Here is a 14,108-nt window from a genome sequence, read left to right on the forward strand (position 1 = left end):
TTTGGATCACATAGTAATGTGGTACCACACTGAAACAGTCGATTAAACCTGGTTTCGATCAATATTTTAGAGAATAATTCATGTTAGGTCTAGGTTAGGTCTGGGATTTGCTCTCATCAGGCTCATTCTTTCGCATATTTCTCATACTTGATGGCTAGATCCTGGGCTGTTTCTGGATTGTATGACGTAGTAATGTGGTACCACGCTGAAACAGCGAATTAAACCTGGTTTCGATCAATATTTTAGAGGATAACGCAAGTTAGGTCTAGGTCCCGGTTGGAAAGGATGGTTGCGGCTCTGGGCCGGATCCTGCCCAACCTGGGGGGCCCGGCGGGCCGAGTTCGTCGCCTCTATGTGGCAATGGTCCAGTCGGTGGCCCTATACGGGGCCCCCGTCTGGGCGGACGACCTGGCTGCCTCCCGGCGCGGCATGACTATGCTGCGTCGGGTGCAGAGGCGCATGGCGCTCAGGGTCGTCCGCGGGTATCGGACCATGTCACATGAGGCGGCGACGGTTCTAGCGGGGATGCCGCCCATGGACCTGCTCGCGCGGTCGCACGCGGTGATGTACCGGCACCGCGTCGACCGTCGCGCGGGGGTGGGGGCGGTCCCGGGCGGGCAGGAACCTGCTTGGGGCGATTTGAAGCGCCAGGCCCGGCAGTCCGTGTTGCTCGCGTGGCAGGAGCGGCTGGCTCTGCCAACCGCGGGGCACCGGACTGTCGGGGCGGTTCGGCCACTCCTGAAGGAGTGGCTGGACAGAGGCCATGGCAGCCTCACCTACCGGATGGCACAGGTATTTTCCGGGCATGGCAGCTTCGGAAGATACCTGTGCCGGATAGGGAAGGAGCCGACGGCGCGTTGCTGCCACTGCGACGCTGAGCAGGACACGGCGGATCATACCCTGGAGGTATGCCCCGCGTGGGAGGGGGAGCGCCGTGTCCTGGTCGGCGTCGTCGGGCGGGATGTCTCGCTGCCGGGCGTGGTGCGCGCCATGCTCGGCAGCGAGGAGAAGTGGAGGGCCGTGGCCTCCTTCTGCGAGAACGTAATGTTGCAGAAGGAGGCCGCGGGGAGGGAGCGCGAGCTTCAGCGGCGGGCTGAAGCTCGCGCTCGTGCGGTGGCCCGAGGTCGTCGCCCGGTCGCGAGGCGTCGCGGGCGGCCGCCTCGGCGTGGCGGATGACCTAGGCTGGGAGGGGGGTCCTGAGGGGACCCTCCTCCCGCCAGGCGGCGCCGGGTCGGACCGGTTGGGGGTAGGAGTGCCTCCCCCTACCGGTCCGACGCAAGGGGAGGCACCCTCGGCGGTCTGGTGCGGCCATGAACGCCCGGCCGCCGAGGGGTGGAAACGGGGTCGCGGGCGGTTGCGAGTTGGGGCTCGCAGCCGCCACTAAACGCGGCCCCGGGACGGATAGCGGCGGGATGGAGTGGCCCCGTCCCGCCGCTATGAGGCAGTGTGTCTACTGGGGGGACCGATTGTCCCCCCGGGGGATGGGCGCGAAAGCGCGGGCACGGGGAGGATACCGGAAGAATGCTTCGAGCGATTCCCGGTATCCTCCCAAAGCGTGCCGAAGGGTCACCGTGGGGTTTTTAGTGGGTAGGTCCCGCGCCTGTCGTTGTACGGGCGCGGGGAATCCCACACACCCCTCCCACCTCTCCCCAAGGAGGTGGGAGGGAGTCTTTCGAAGATTTTCCCCACGACAAAAAAAAAAAAAAAAAAAAAAAAAGTTAGGTCTAGGTTAGGACAGGGATTTGCCCTCATCAGGGTCGTACTTTCGCAGTTTTAACATACATGTTGGCCTGATCGAGGGTTTTTTCTGGTTTGGATCACGTAGTAAAGTGGTACCACACTGAAACATTCAATTAAACCTGGTCTTGATAAATATTTTAGAGGATAACGCATGTTAGGTCTAGGTTAGGTCTGGGATTTGCTCTCATCAGGCTCATTCTTTCGCATATTTCTCATACTTGATGGCTATATCCTGGGCTTTTTCTGGATTGCATCACGTGGTAATGAAGTACAACACTGAAACAGTCAATTAAACCTGGTTTCCATCAATATCTTAGAGGACAACGCAAGTTAGGTCTGGCATAAGTCTGGGATTCGCCCTCATCGGGCTCATACTTTCGCGTTTTTCACATATTTGTTGAACAGATCCTGGGTTTTTTCTGGTTTGTATCACGTAGTAGTGTGGTACCACACTGAAACAGTCCATTAAACCTGGTTTGGATCAATATCTTAGAGGATAACGCATGTTAGGTCTAGGTTAGCCCTGGGATTTTCACTCATCAGACTCATACTATCGCATTCTTCACATACTTGTTGAACGGGTCCTGGGTTTTTTCTGGTTTGGATCACGTAGTAATGTGGTACCACACTGAAACAGTCGATTAAACCTGGTTTCGATCAATATTTTAGAGGATAACGCAAGTTAAGTCTGGGATTGGTCTGGGATTTGACCTCATCAGGCTCATACTTTCGCGTTTTTCACATACTTGTTGAACAGATCCTGGGTTTTTTCTGGTTTGGATCCCGTAGTAGTGTGGTACCACACTGAAACAGTCCATCAAACCTTGTTTCGCTCAATATTTTAGAGGATAACGCATGTTAGGTCAAGGTTAGGTCTAAGATTTGCCCTCATCAGGCTCACAGTTTCGAGTTTTTCACATACCTGTTAAACAGATCCTGGGTTTTTTCTGGTTTGCATCACGAAGTAGTGTGGTACCACACTGAAACAGTCCATTAAACCTGGTTTCGCTCAATATTTTAGAGGATAACGCATGTTAGGTCTAGGTTAGGTCTGGGATTTGCTCTCATTAGGCTCATTCTTTCGCATATTTCTCATACTTGATGGCTAGATCATGGGCTTTTTCTGGATTGCATCACGTAGTAATGTAGTACCACACTGAAACAGTCAATGAAACCTGGTTTCCATCAATATTTTAGAGGACAACGCAAGTTAGGTCTAGGTAAGGCCTGAGATTTTCACTGATCAGACTCATAATTTCGCCTTCTTCACATACTTGTTGAACGGAACCTGGGTTTTTTCTGGTTTGGAACACGTAGTAATGTGGTACCACACTGAAACATTCAATTAAACCTGGTCTTGATAAATATTTTAGAGAATAACGCATGTTAGGACTGGGTTAGGTCTAGGATTTGCCCTCATCAGGCTCATACTTTCGCATATTTCTCGTACTTCATGGCTAGATCCTGGGCTATTTCTGGATTGGATCACGTAGTAAAGTGGTACCACACTGAAACATTCAATGAAACCTGGTCTGGATAAAAATTTTAGAGGATAACGCATGTTAGGTCAAGGTTAGGTCTAAGATTTGCCCTCATCAGGCACATTCTTTCGCATATTTCTCATACTTGATGGCTAGATCCTGGGCTGTTTCTGGTTTGTATCACGCAGTAGTGTGGTACCACACTGAAACAGTCCATTAAACCTGGTTTGGATGAATATTTTAGAGGATAACGCATGTAAGGTCTAGGTTAGCCCTGGGATTTTCACTCATCAGACTCATACTTTCGCATTCTTCTCATACTTGATGGCCAGATCCTGGGCTTTTTCTGGATTGCATCACGTAGTAATGAAGTACAACACTGAAACAGACAATTAAACCTGGTTTCCATCAATATCTTAGAGGACAACGCAAGTTAGGTCTGGGATTGGTCTGGGATTTGCCCTCATCAGGCTCATACTTTCGCGTTTTTCACATACTTGTTGAACAGATCCTGGGTTTTTTCTTGTTTGGATCACGTAGTAGTGTGGTACCACACTGAAACAGTCCATTAAACCTGGTTTGAATCAATATTTTAGAGGATAACGCATGTTAGGTCTAGGTTAGGTCTGGGATTTTCGCTCATGAGACTCATACTTTCGCATTCTTCGCATACTTGTTGAACGGATCCTGGGTTTTTTCTGGTTTGGTTCAGGTAGTAATGTGGTACCACACTGAAACATTCAATTAAACCTGGTCTTGATAAATATTTTAGAGGATAACGCATGTTAGGTTTGGGTTAGGTCTAGGATTTGCCCTCAGCAGGCTCATACTTTCGCATATTTCTCATACTTCATGGCTAGATCCTGGGCTGTTTCTGGTTTGTATCACGTAGTAATGTGGTACCACGCTGAAACAGTCAATTAAACCTGGTTTCGATCAATATTTTAGAGGATAACGCAAGTTAGGTCTGGCATAGGTCTGGGATTCTCCCTCATCAGGCTCATACTTTCACGTTTTTCACATACTTGTTGAACAGATCCTGGGTTTTTTCTGGTTTGTATCACGTAGTAGTGTGGTACCACACTGAAACAGTCCATTAAACCTGGTTTGGATCAATTGTTTAGAGGATAACGCATGTTAGGTCTAGGTTAGCCATGGGATTTTCACTCATCAGGCTCATACTTTCGCATTCTTCTCATACTTGTTGAACTGATCCTGGGTTTTTTCTGGTTTGGATCACGTAGTAATGTGGTACCACACTGAAACAGTCGATTAAACCTGGTTTCGATCAATATCTTAGAGGATAACGCAAGTTAAGTCTGGGATTGGTCTGGGATTTGACCTCATCAGACTCATACTTTCGCACACTTCACATACTCGTTGAACAGTTCCTGGGTTATTTTCTGGTTTGGATCACATAGTAATGTGGTACCACACTGAAACAGTCGATTAAACCAGGTCTTGATAAATATTTTAGAGGATAACGCATGTTAGGTTTGGGTTAGGTCTAGGATTTGCCCTCAGCAGGCTCATACTTTCGCATATTTCTCATACTTCATGGCTAGATCCTGGGCTGTTTCTGGTTTGTATCACGTAGTAATGTGGTACCACGCTGAAACAGTCCATCAAACCTGGTTTCGCTCAATATTTTAGAGGATAACGCATGTTAGGTCAAGGTTAGCCCTGGGATTTTCACTCATCAGACTCACAGTTTCGAGTTTTTCACATAGTTGTTGAACAGATCCTGGGTTTTTTCTGGTTTGTATCACGCAGTAGTGTGGTACCACACTGAAACAGTCCATTAAACCTGGTTTGGATGAATATTTTAGAGGATAACGCATGTAAGGTCTAGGTTAGCCCTGGGATTTTCACTCATCAGACTCATACTTTCGCATTCTTCTCATACTTGATGGCCAGATCCTGGGCTTTTTCTGGTTTGGATCACGTAGTAATGTGGTACCACACTGAAACAGTCGATTAAACCTGGTTTCCATCAATATTTTAGAGGATAACGCAAGTTAAGTCTGGGATTGGTCTGGGATTTGACCTCATCAGACTCATACTTTCGCACACTTCACATACTCGTTGAACAGTTCCTGGGTTATTTTCTGGTTTGGATCACATAGTAATGTGGTACCACACTGAAACAGTCGATTAAACCAGGTTTCGATCAATATTTTTGAGGATAACGCATGTTAGGTCTAGGTTAGGCCTGGGATTTTCACTCATCACCCTCATACTTTCGCGTTTTTCACATACATGTTGAACAGATCCTGGGTTTCTTCTGGTTTGGATCCCGTAGTAGTGTGGTACCACACTGAAACAGTCCATCAAACCTGGTTTCGCTCAATATTTTAGAGGATAACGCATGTTAGGTCAAGGTTAGCCCTGGGATTTTCACACATCAGACTCACAGTTTCGAGTTTTTCACATAGTTGTTGAACAGATCCTGGGTTTTTTCTGGTTTGTATCACGCAGTAGTGTGGTACCACACTGAAACAGTCCATTAAACCTGGTTTGGATGAATATTTTAGAGGATAACGCATGTAAGGTCTAGGTTAGCCCTGGGATTTTCACTCATCAGACTCATACTTTCGCATTCTTCTCATACTTGATGGCCAGATCCTGGGCTTTTTCTGGATTGCATCACGTAGTAATGAAGTACAACACTGAAACAGTCAATTAAACCTGGTTTCCATCAATATTTTAGAGGATAACGCAAGTTAGGTCTGGCATAGGTCTGGGATTCGCCCTCATCAGGCTCATACTTTCACGTTTTTCACATACTTGTTGAACAGATCCTGGGTTTTTTCTGGTTTGTATCACGTAGTAGTGTGGTACCACACTGAAACAGTCCACTAAACCTGGTTTGGATCAATATTTTAGAGGATAACGCATGTTAGGTCTAGGTTAGCCCTGGGATTTTCACTCATCAGACTCATACTTTCGCATTCTTCTCATACTTGTTGAACTGATCCTGGGTTTTTTCTGGTTTGGATCACGTAGTAATGTGGTACCACGCTGAAACAGTCGATTAAACCTGGTTTCGATCAATATTTTAGAGGATAACGCAAGTTAAGTCTGGGATTGGTCTGGGATTTGACCTCATCAGACTCATACTTTCGCACACTTCACATACTCGTTGAACAGATCCTGGGTTACTTTCTGGTTTGGATCACATAGTAATGTGGTACCACACTGAAACAGTCGATTAAACCAGGTTTCGATCAATATTTTAGAGGATAACGCATGTTAGGTCTTGGTTAGGCCTGGGATTTTCACTCATCAGACTCATACTTTCGCAATCTTCACATACTTGTAGAACGGATCCTGGTTTTTTTCTGGTTTGGATCACGTAGTAATGTGGGGCCACACTGAAACAGTCAATTAAACCTGGTCTTGATAAATATTTTAGAGGATAACGCATGATAGGTCTGGGTCAGGTCTAGAATTTGCCCTCATCATGCTCATACTTTCGCATCTTTCTCATACATCATGGCTAGATCCTGGGCTATTTCTGGATTGTATCGCGTAGTAATGTGGTACCACGCTGAAACAGTCGATTAAACCTGGTTCCGATCAATATTTTAGAGGATGACGCAAGTTAAGTCTGGGATTGGTCTGGGATTTGACCTCATCAGACTCATACTTTCGCACACTTCACATTCTTGTTGAACAGATCCTGGGTTTTTTCTGGTTTGGATCCCGTAGTAGTGTGGTACCACACTGAAACAGTCCATTAAACCTGGTTTCGCTCAATATTTTAGAGAATAACGCATGTTAGGTCTAGGTCAGGCCTGGGATTTTCACTCATCAGACTCATTCTTTCGCATTCTTCACATACTTGTTGAACGGATCCTGGGTTTTTTCTGGTTTGGATCACGTTGTAGTGTGGGACCACACTGAAACAATCAATTAAACCTGGTCTTGATAAATATTTTGGAGGATAGCCCATGTTAGGTTTGGGTTAGGTCTAGGATTTGCCCTCAGCAGGCTCATACTTTCGCATATCTCTCATACTTCATGGCTAGATCCTGGGCTGTTTCTGGATTGTATCACGTAGTAATGTGGTACCACGCTGAAACAGTCAATTAAACCTGGTTTCGATCAATATTTTAGAGGATAACGCAAGTTAGGTCTGGCATAGGTCTGGGATTCGCCCTCATCAGGCTCATACTTTCGCGTTTTTCACATACTTGTTGAACAGATCCTGGGTTTTTTCTGGTTTGTATCACGCAGTATTGTGGTACCACACTGAAACAGTCCATTAAACCTGGTTTGGATGAATATTTTAGAGGATAACGCATGTAAGGTCTAGGTTAGCCCTGGGATTTTCACTCATCAGACTCATACTTTCGCATTCTTCTCATACTTGTTGAACTGATCCTGGGTTTTTTCTGGTTTGGATCACGTAGTAATGTGGTACCACACTGAAACAGTCGATTAAACCTTGTTTCGATCAATATCTTAGAGGATAACGCAAGTTAAGTCTGGGATTGTTCTGGGATTTGACCTCATCAGACTCATACATTCGCATTCTTCAGATACTTGTTGAACGGATCCTGGGTTTTTTCTGGTTTGGATCACGTAGTAATGTGGTACCACACTGAAACAGTCGATTAAACCTGGTTTTGATCAATATTTTAGAGGATAACGCATAGTTAGGATTGGGATAGGTCTGGGATTTGATCTCATCAGACTCATACTTTCGCACACTTCACATACTCGTTGAACAGATCCTGGGTTATTTTCTGGTTTGGATCACATAGTAATGTGGTACCACACTGAAACAGTCGATTAAACCAGGTTTCGATCAATATTTTTGAGGATAACGCATGTTAGGTCTAGGTTAGGCCTCGGATTTTCACTCATCAGACTCATACTTTCGCATTCTTCACATACTTGTTGAACGGATCCTGGGTTTTTTCTGGTTTGGATCACGTTGTAGTGTGGGACCACACTGAAACAATCAACTAAACCTGGTCTTGATAAATATTTTAGAGGATAACGCATGTTAGGTTTGGGTTAGGTCTCGGATTTGCCCTCAGCTGGCACATACTTTCGCATATCTCTCATACTTCATGGCTAGATCCTGGGCTGTTTCTGGTTTGTATCACGTAGTAATGTGGTACCACGCTGAAACAGTCAATTAAACCTGGTTTCGGTCAATATTTTAGAGGATAACGCAAGTTAGGTCTAGGTTAGCCCTGGGATTTTCACTCATCAGACTCATACTTTCGCATTCTTCTCATACTTGTTGAACTGATCCTGGGTTTCTTCTGGCTTGGATCACGTAGTAATGTGGTACCACACTGAAACAGACGATTAAACCTGGTTTCGATCAATATCTTAGAGGATAACGAAAGTTATGTCTGGGATTGGTCTGGGATTTGACCTCATCAGGCTCATACTTCCGAGTTTTTCACATTCTTGTTGAACAGATCCTGGGTTTTTTCTGGTTTGGATCCCGTAGTAGTGTGGTACCACACTGAAACAGTCCATCAAACCTGGTTTCGCTCAATATTTTAGAGGATAACGCATGTTAGGTCAAGGTTAGGTCTAAGATTTGCCCTCATCAGGCTCACAGTTTCGAGTTTTTCACATACTTGTTGAACAGATCCTGGGTTTTTTTCTGGTTTGTATCACGCAGTAGTGTGGTACCACACTGAAACAGTCCATTAAACCTGGTTTGGATGAATATTTTAGAGGATAACGCATGTAAGGTCTAGGTTAGCCCTGGGACTTTCACTCATCAGACTCATACTTTCGCATTCTTCTCATACTTGATGGCTGGATCCTGGGCTTTTTCTGGATTGCATCACGTAGTAATGAAGTACAACACTGAAACAGTCAATTAAACCTGGTTTCCATCAATATCTTAGAGGACAACGCATGTTAGGTCTGGCATAGGTCTGGGATTCGCCCTCATCAGGCTCATACTTTCGCGTTTTTCACATACTTGTTGAACAGAACCTTGGTTTTTTCTGGTTTGTATCACGTAGTAGTGTGGTACCACACTGAAACAGTCCATTAAACCTGGTTTGGATCAATTGTTTAGAGGATAACGCATGTTAGGTCTAGGTTAGCCCTGGGATTTTCACTCATCAGACGCATACTTTCGCATTCTTCTCATACTTGTTGAACTGATCCTGGGTTTTTTCTGGTTTGGATCACGTAGTAATGTGGTACCACACTGAAACAGTCGATTAAACCTGGTTTCGATCAATATCTTAGAGGATAACGCAAGTTAAGTCTGGGATTGGTCTGTGATTTGACCTCATCAGACTCATACTTTCGCACACTTCACATACTCGTTGAACAGATCCTGGGTTATTTTCTGGTTTGGATCACATAGTAATGTGGTACCACACTGAAACAGTCGATTAAACCAGGTTTCCATCAATATTTTTGAGGATAGCGCATGTTAGGTCTAGGTTAGGCCTGGGAATTTCACTCATCAGCCTCATACTTTCGCATTCTTCACATACTTGTTGAACGGATCCTGGGTTTTTTCTGGTTTGGATCACGTAGTAATGTGGTACCACACTGAAACAGTCCATTAAACCTGGTTTGGATCAATATTTTAGAGGATAACGCATGTTAGGTTTGGGTTAGGTCTAGGATTTGCCCTCAGCAGGCTCATACTTTCGCATATCTCTCATACTTCATGGCTAGATCCTGGGCTGTTTCTGGATTGTATCACGTAGTAATGTGGTACCACGCTGAAACAGTCAATTAAACCTGGTTTCGATCAATATTTTAGAGGATAACGCATGTTAGGTCTAGGTTAGGTATAGAATTTTCACTCATCAGACTCATACTTTCGCATTCTTCTCATACTTGTTGAACAGATCCTGGGTTACTTTCTGGTTTGGTTCAGGTAGTTATGTGGTACCACACTGAAACATTCAATTAAACCTGGTCTTGATAAATATTTTAGAGGATAACGCATGTGAGGTTTGGGTTAGGTCTAGGATTTGCCCTCAGCAGGCTCGTACTTTCGCATATTTCTCATACTTCATGGCTAGATCCTGGGCTGTTACTGGTTTGTATCACGTTGTAATGTGGTACCACGCTGAAACAGTCAATTAAACCTGGTTTCGATCAATATTTTAGAGGATAACGCAAGTTAGGTCTGGCATAGGTCTGGGATGCGCCCTCATCAGGCTCATACTTTCGCGTTTTTCACATACTTGTTGAACAGATCCTGGGTTTTTTCCGGGTTGTATCACGTAGTAGTGTGGTACCACACTGAAACAGTCCATTAAACCTGGTTTCGATCAATTGTTTAGAGGATAACGCATGTTAGGTCTAGGTTAGCCCTGGGATTTTCACTCATCAGACTCATACTTTCGCATTCTTCTCACACTTGTTGAACTGATCCTGGGTTTTCTCTGGTTGGATCACGTAGTAGTGTGGTACCACACTGAAACAGACGGTTAAACCTGGTTTCGATCAATATTTTTGAGGATAACGCATGTTAGGTCTAGGTTAGGCCTGGGATTTTCACTCATCAGCCTCATATTTTCGCATTCTTCACATACTTGTTGAACGGATCCTGGGTTTTTTCCGGTTTGGATCACGTAGTAATGTGGTACCACACTGAAACAGTCAATTAAACCTGGTTTCGATCAATATTTTAGAGAATAATTCATGTTAGGTCTAGGTTAGGTCTGGGATTTGCTCTCATCAGGCTCGTTCTTTCGCATATTTCTCATACTTGATGGCTAGATCCTGGGCTTTTTCTGGATTGCATCACGTAGTAATGAAGTACAACACTGAAACAGTCAATTAAACCTGGTTTCCATCAATATCTTAGAGGACAACGCAGGTTAGGTCTGGGATAGGTCTGGGATTTGCCCTCATCAGGCTCATACTTTCGCGTTTTTCACATACTTGTTGAACAGATCCTGGGTTTTCTCTGGTTGGATCACGTAGTAGTGTGGTACCACACTGAAACAGTCCATTAAACCTGGTTTGGATAAATATTTTTGAGGATAACGCATGTTAGGTCTAGGTTAGGTCTGGAATTTTCACTCATCAGACTCATACTTTCGCATTCTTCTCATACTTGTTGAACAGATCCTGGGTTACTTTCTGGTTTGGATCACATAGTAATGTGGTACCACACTGAAACAGTCGATTAAACCAGGTTTCGATCAATATTATTGAGGATAACGCATGTTAGGTCTAGGTTAGGCCTGCGATTTTCACTCATCAGCCTCATACTTTCGCATTCTTCACATACTTGTTGAACGGATCCTGGGTTTTTTCTGGTTTGGTTCACGTAGTAATGTGGTACCACACTGAAACAGTCGATTAAACCTGGTTTTGATCAATATTTTAGAGGATAACGCATAGTTAGGATTGGGATAGGTCTGGGATTTGATCTCATCAGACTCATACTTTCGCACACTTCACATGCTCGTTGAACAGATCCTGGGTTATTTTCTGGTTTGGATCACATAGTAATGTGGTACCACACTGAAACAGTCAATTAAACCTGGTTTCGATCAATATTTTCGAGAATAATTCATGGTAGGTCTAGGTTAGGTCTGGGATTTGCTCTCATCAGGCTCGTTTTTTCGCATATTTCTCATACTTGGTGGCTAGATCCTGGGCTTTTTCTGGATTGCATCACGTAGTAATGAAGTACAACACTGAAACAGTCCATTAAACCTGGTTTGGATCAATATTTTAGAGGAGAACGCATGTTAGGTTTGGGTTAGGTCTAGGATTTGCCCTCAGCAGGCTCATACTTTCGCATATCTCTCATACTTCATGGCTAGATCCTGGGCTGTTTCTGGATTGTATCACGTAGTAATGTGGTACCACGCTGAAACAGTCAATTAAACCTGGTTTCGATCAATATTTTAGAGGATAACGTAAGTTAGGTCTGGCATAGGTCTGGGATTCGCCCTCATCAGGCTCATACTTTCGCGTTTTTCACATACTTGTTGAACAGATCCTGGATTTTTTCTGGTTTGTATCACGCAGTAGTGTGGTACCACACTGAAACAGTCCATTAAGCCTGGTTTGGATGAATATTTTAGAGGATAACGCATGTAAGGTCTAGGTTAGCCCTGGGATTTTCACTCATCAGACTCATACTTTCGCATTCTTCTCATACTTGTTGAACTTATCCTGGGTTTCTTCTGGTTTGGATCACGTAGTAATGTGGTACCCCACTGAAACAGACGGTTAAACCTGGTTTCGATCAATATCTTAGAGGATAACGAAAGTTAAGTCTGGGATTGGTCTGGGATTTGACCTCATCAGGCTCATACTTTCGCGTTTTTCACATACTTGTTGAACAGATCCTGGGTTTTTTCTGGTTTGTATCACGCAGTAGTGTGGTACCACACTGAAACAGTCCATTAAACCTGGTTTGGATGAAAATTTTAGTGGATAACGCATGTAAGGTCTAGGTTAGCCCTGGGACTTTCACTCATCAGACTCATACTTTCGTATTCTTCTCATACTTGATGGCTAGATCCTGGGCTTTTTCTGGATTGCATCACGTAGTAATGAAGTACAACACTGAAACAGTCAATTAAACCTGGTTTCCATCAATATCTTAGAGGACAACGCAAGTTAGGTCTGGGATTGGTCTGGGATTTGCCCTCATCAGGCTCATACTTTCGCGTTTTACACATACTTGTTGAACAGATCCTGGGTTTTTTCTTGTTTGGATCACGTAGTAGTGTGGTACCACACTGAAACAGTCCATTAAACCTGGTTTGGATCAATATTTTAGAGGATAACGCATGTTAGGTCTAGGTTAGGTCTGGAATTTTCACTCATCAGACTCATACTTTCGCATTCTTCTCATACTTGTTGAACAGATCCTGGGTTACTTTCTGGTTTGGTTCAGGTAGTAATGTGGTACCACACTGAAACATTCAATTAAACCTGGTCTTGATAAATATTTTAGAGGATAACGCATGTGAGGTTTGGGTTAGATCTAGGATTTGCCCTCAGCAGGCTCGTACTTTCGCATATTTCTCTTACTTCATGGCTAGATCCTGGGCTGTTACTGGTTTGTATCACGTTGTAATGTGGTACCACGCTGAAACAGTCGATTAAACCTGGTTTCGATCAATATCTTAGAGGATAACGCAAGTTAAGTCTGGGATTGTTCTGGGATTTGACCTCATCAGACTCATACTTTTGCACACTTCACATACTCGTTGAACAGATCCTGGGTTATTTTCTGGTTTGGATCACATAGTAATGTGGTACCACACTGAAACAGTCGATTAAACCAGGTTTCGATCAATATTTTTGAGGATAACGCATGTTAGGTCTAGGTTAGGCCTGGGATTTTCACTCATCAGCCTCATATTTTCGCATTCTTCACATACTTGTTGAACGGATCCTGGGTTTTTTCCGGTTTGGATCACGTAGTAATGTGGTACCACACTGAAACAGTCAATTAAACCTGGTTTCGATCAATATTTTAGAGAATAATTCATGTTAGCTCTAGGTTAGGCCTGGGATTTTCACTCATCAGCCTCATACTTTCGCATTCTTCCCATACTTGTTGAACGGATCCTGGGTTTTTTCTGGTTTGGATCACGTAGTAATGTGGTACCACACTGAAACAGTCGATTAAACCTGGTTTTGATCAATATTTTAGAGGATAACGCATAGTTAGGTTTGGGATAGGTCTGGGATTTGATCTCATCAGACTCATACTTTCGCACACTTCACATACTCGCTGAACAGATCCTGGGTTATTTTCTGGTTTGGATCACATAGTAATGTGGTACCACACTGAAACAGTCAATTAAACCTGGTTTCGATCAATATTTTAGAGAATAATTCATGTTAGGTCTAGGTTAGGTCTGGGATTTGCTCTCATCAGGCTCGTTCTTTCGCATATTT

The sequence above is a fragment of the Colletes latitarsis genome, unplaced genomic scaffold, assembly GCF_051014445.1.
Source record: "Colletes latitarsis isolate SP2378_abdomen unplaced genomic scaffold, iyColLati1 scaffold0013, whole genome shotgun sequence".
In the NCBI taxonomy this organism is placed as follows: domain Eukaryota; kingdom Metazoa; phylum Arthropoda; class Insecta; order Hymenoptera; family Colletidae; genus Colletes; species Colletes latitarsis.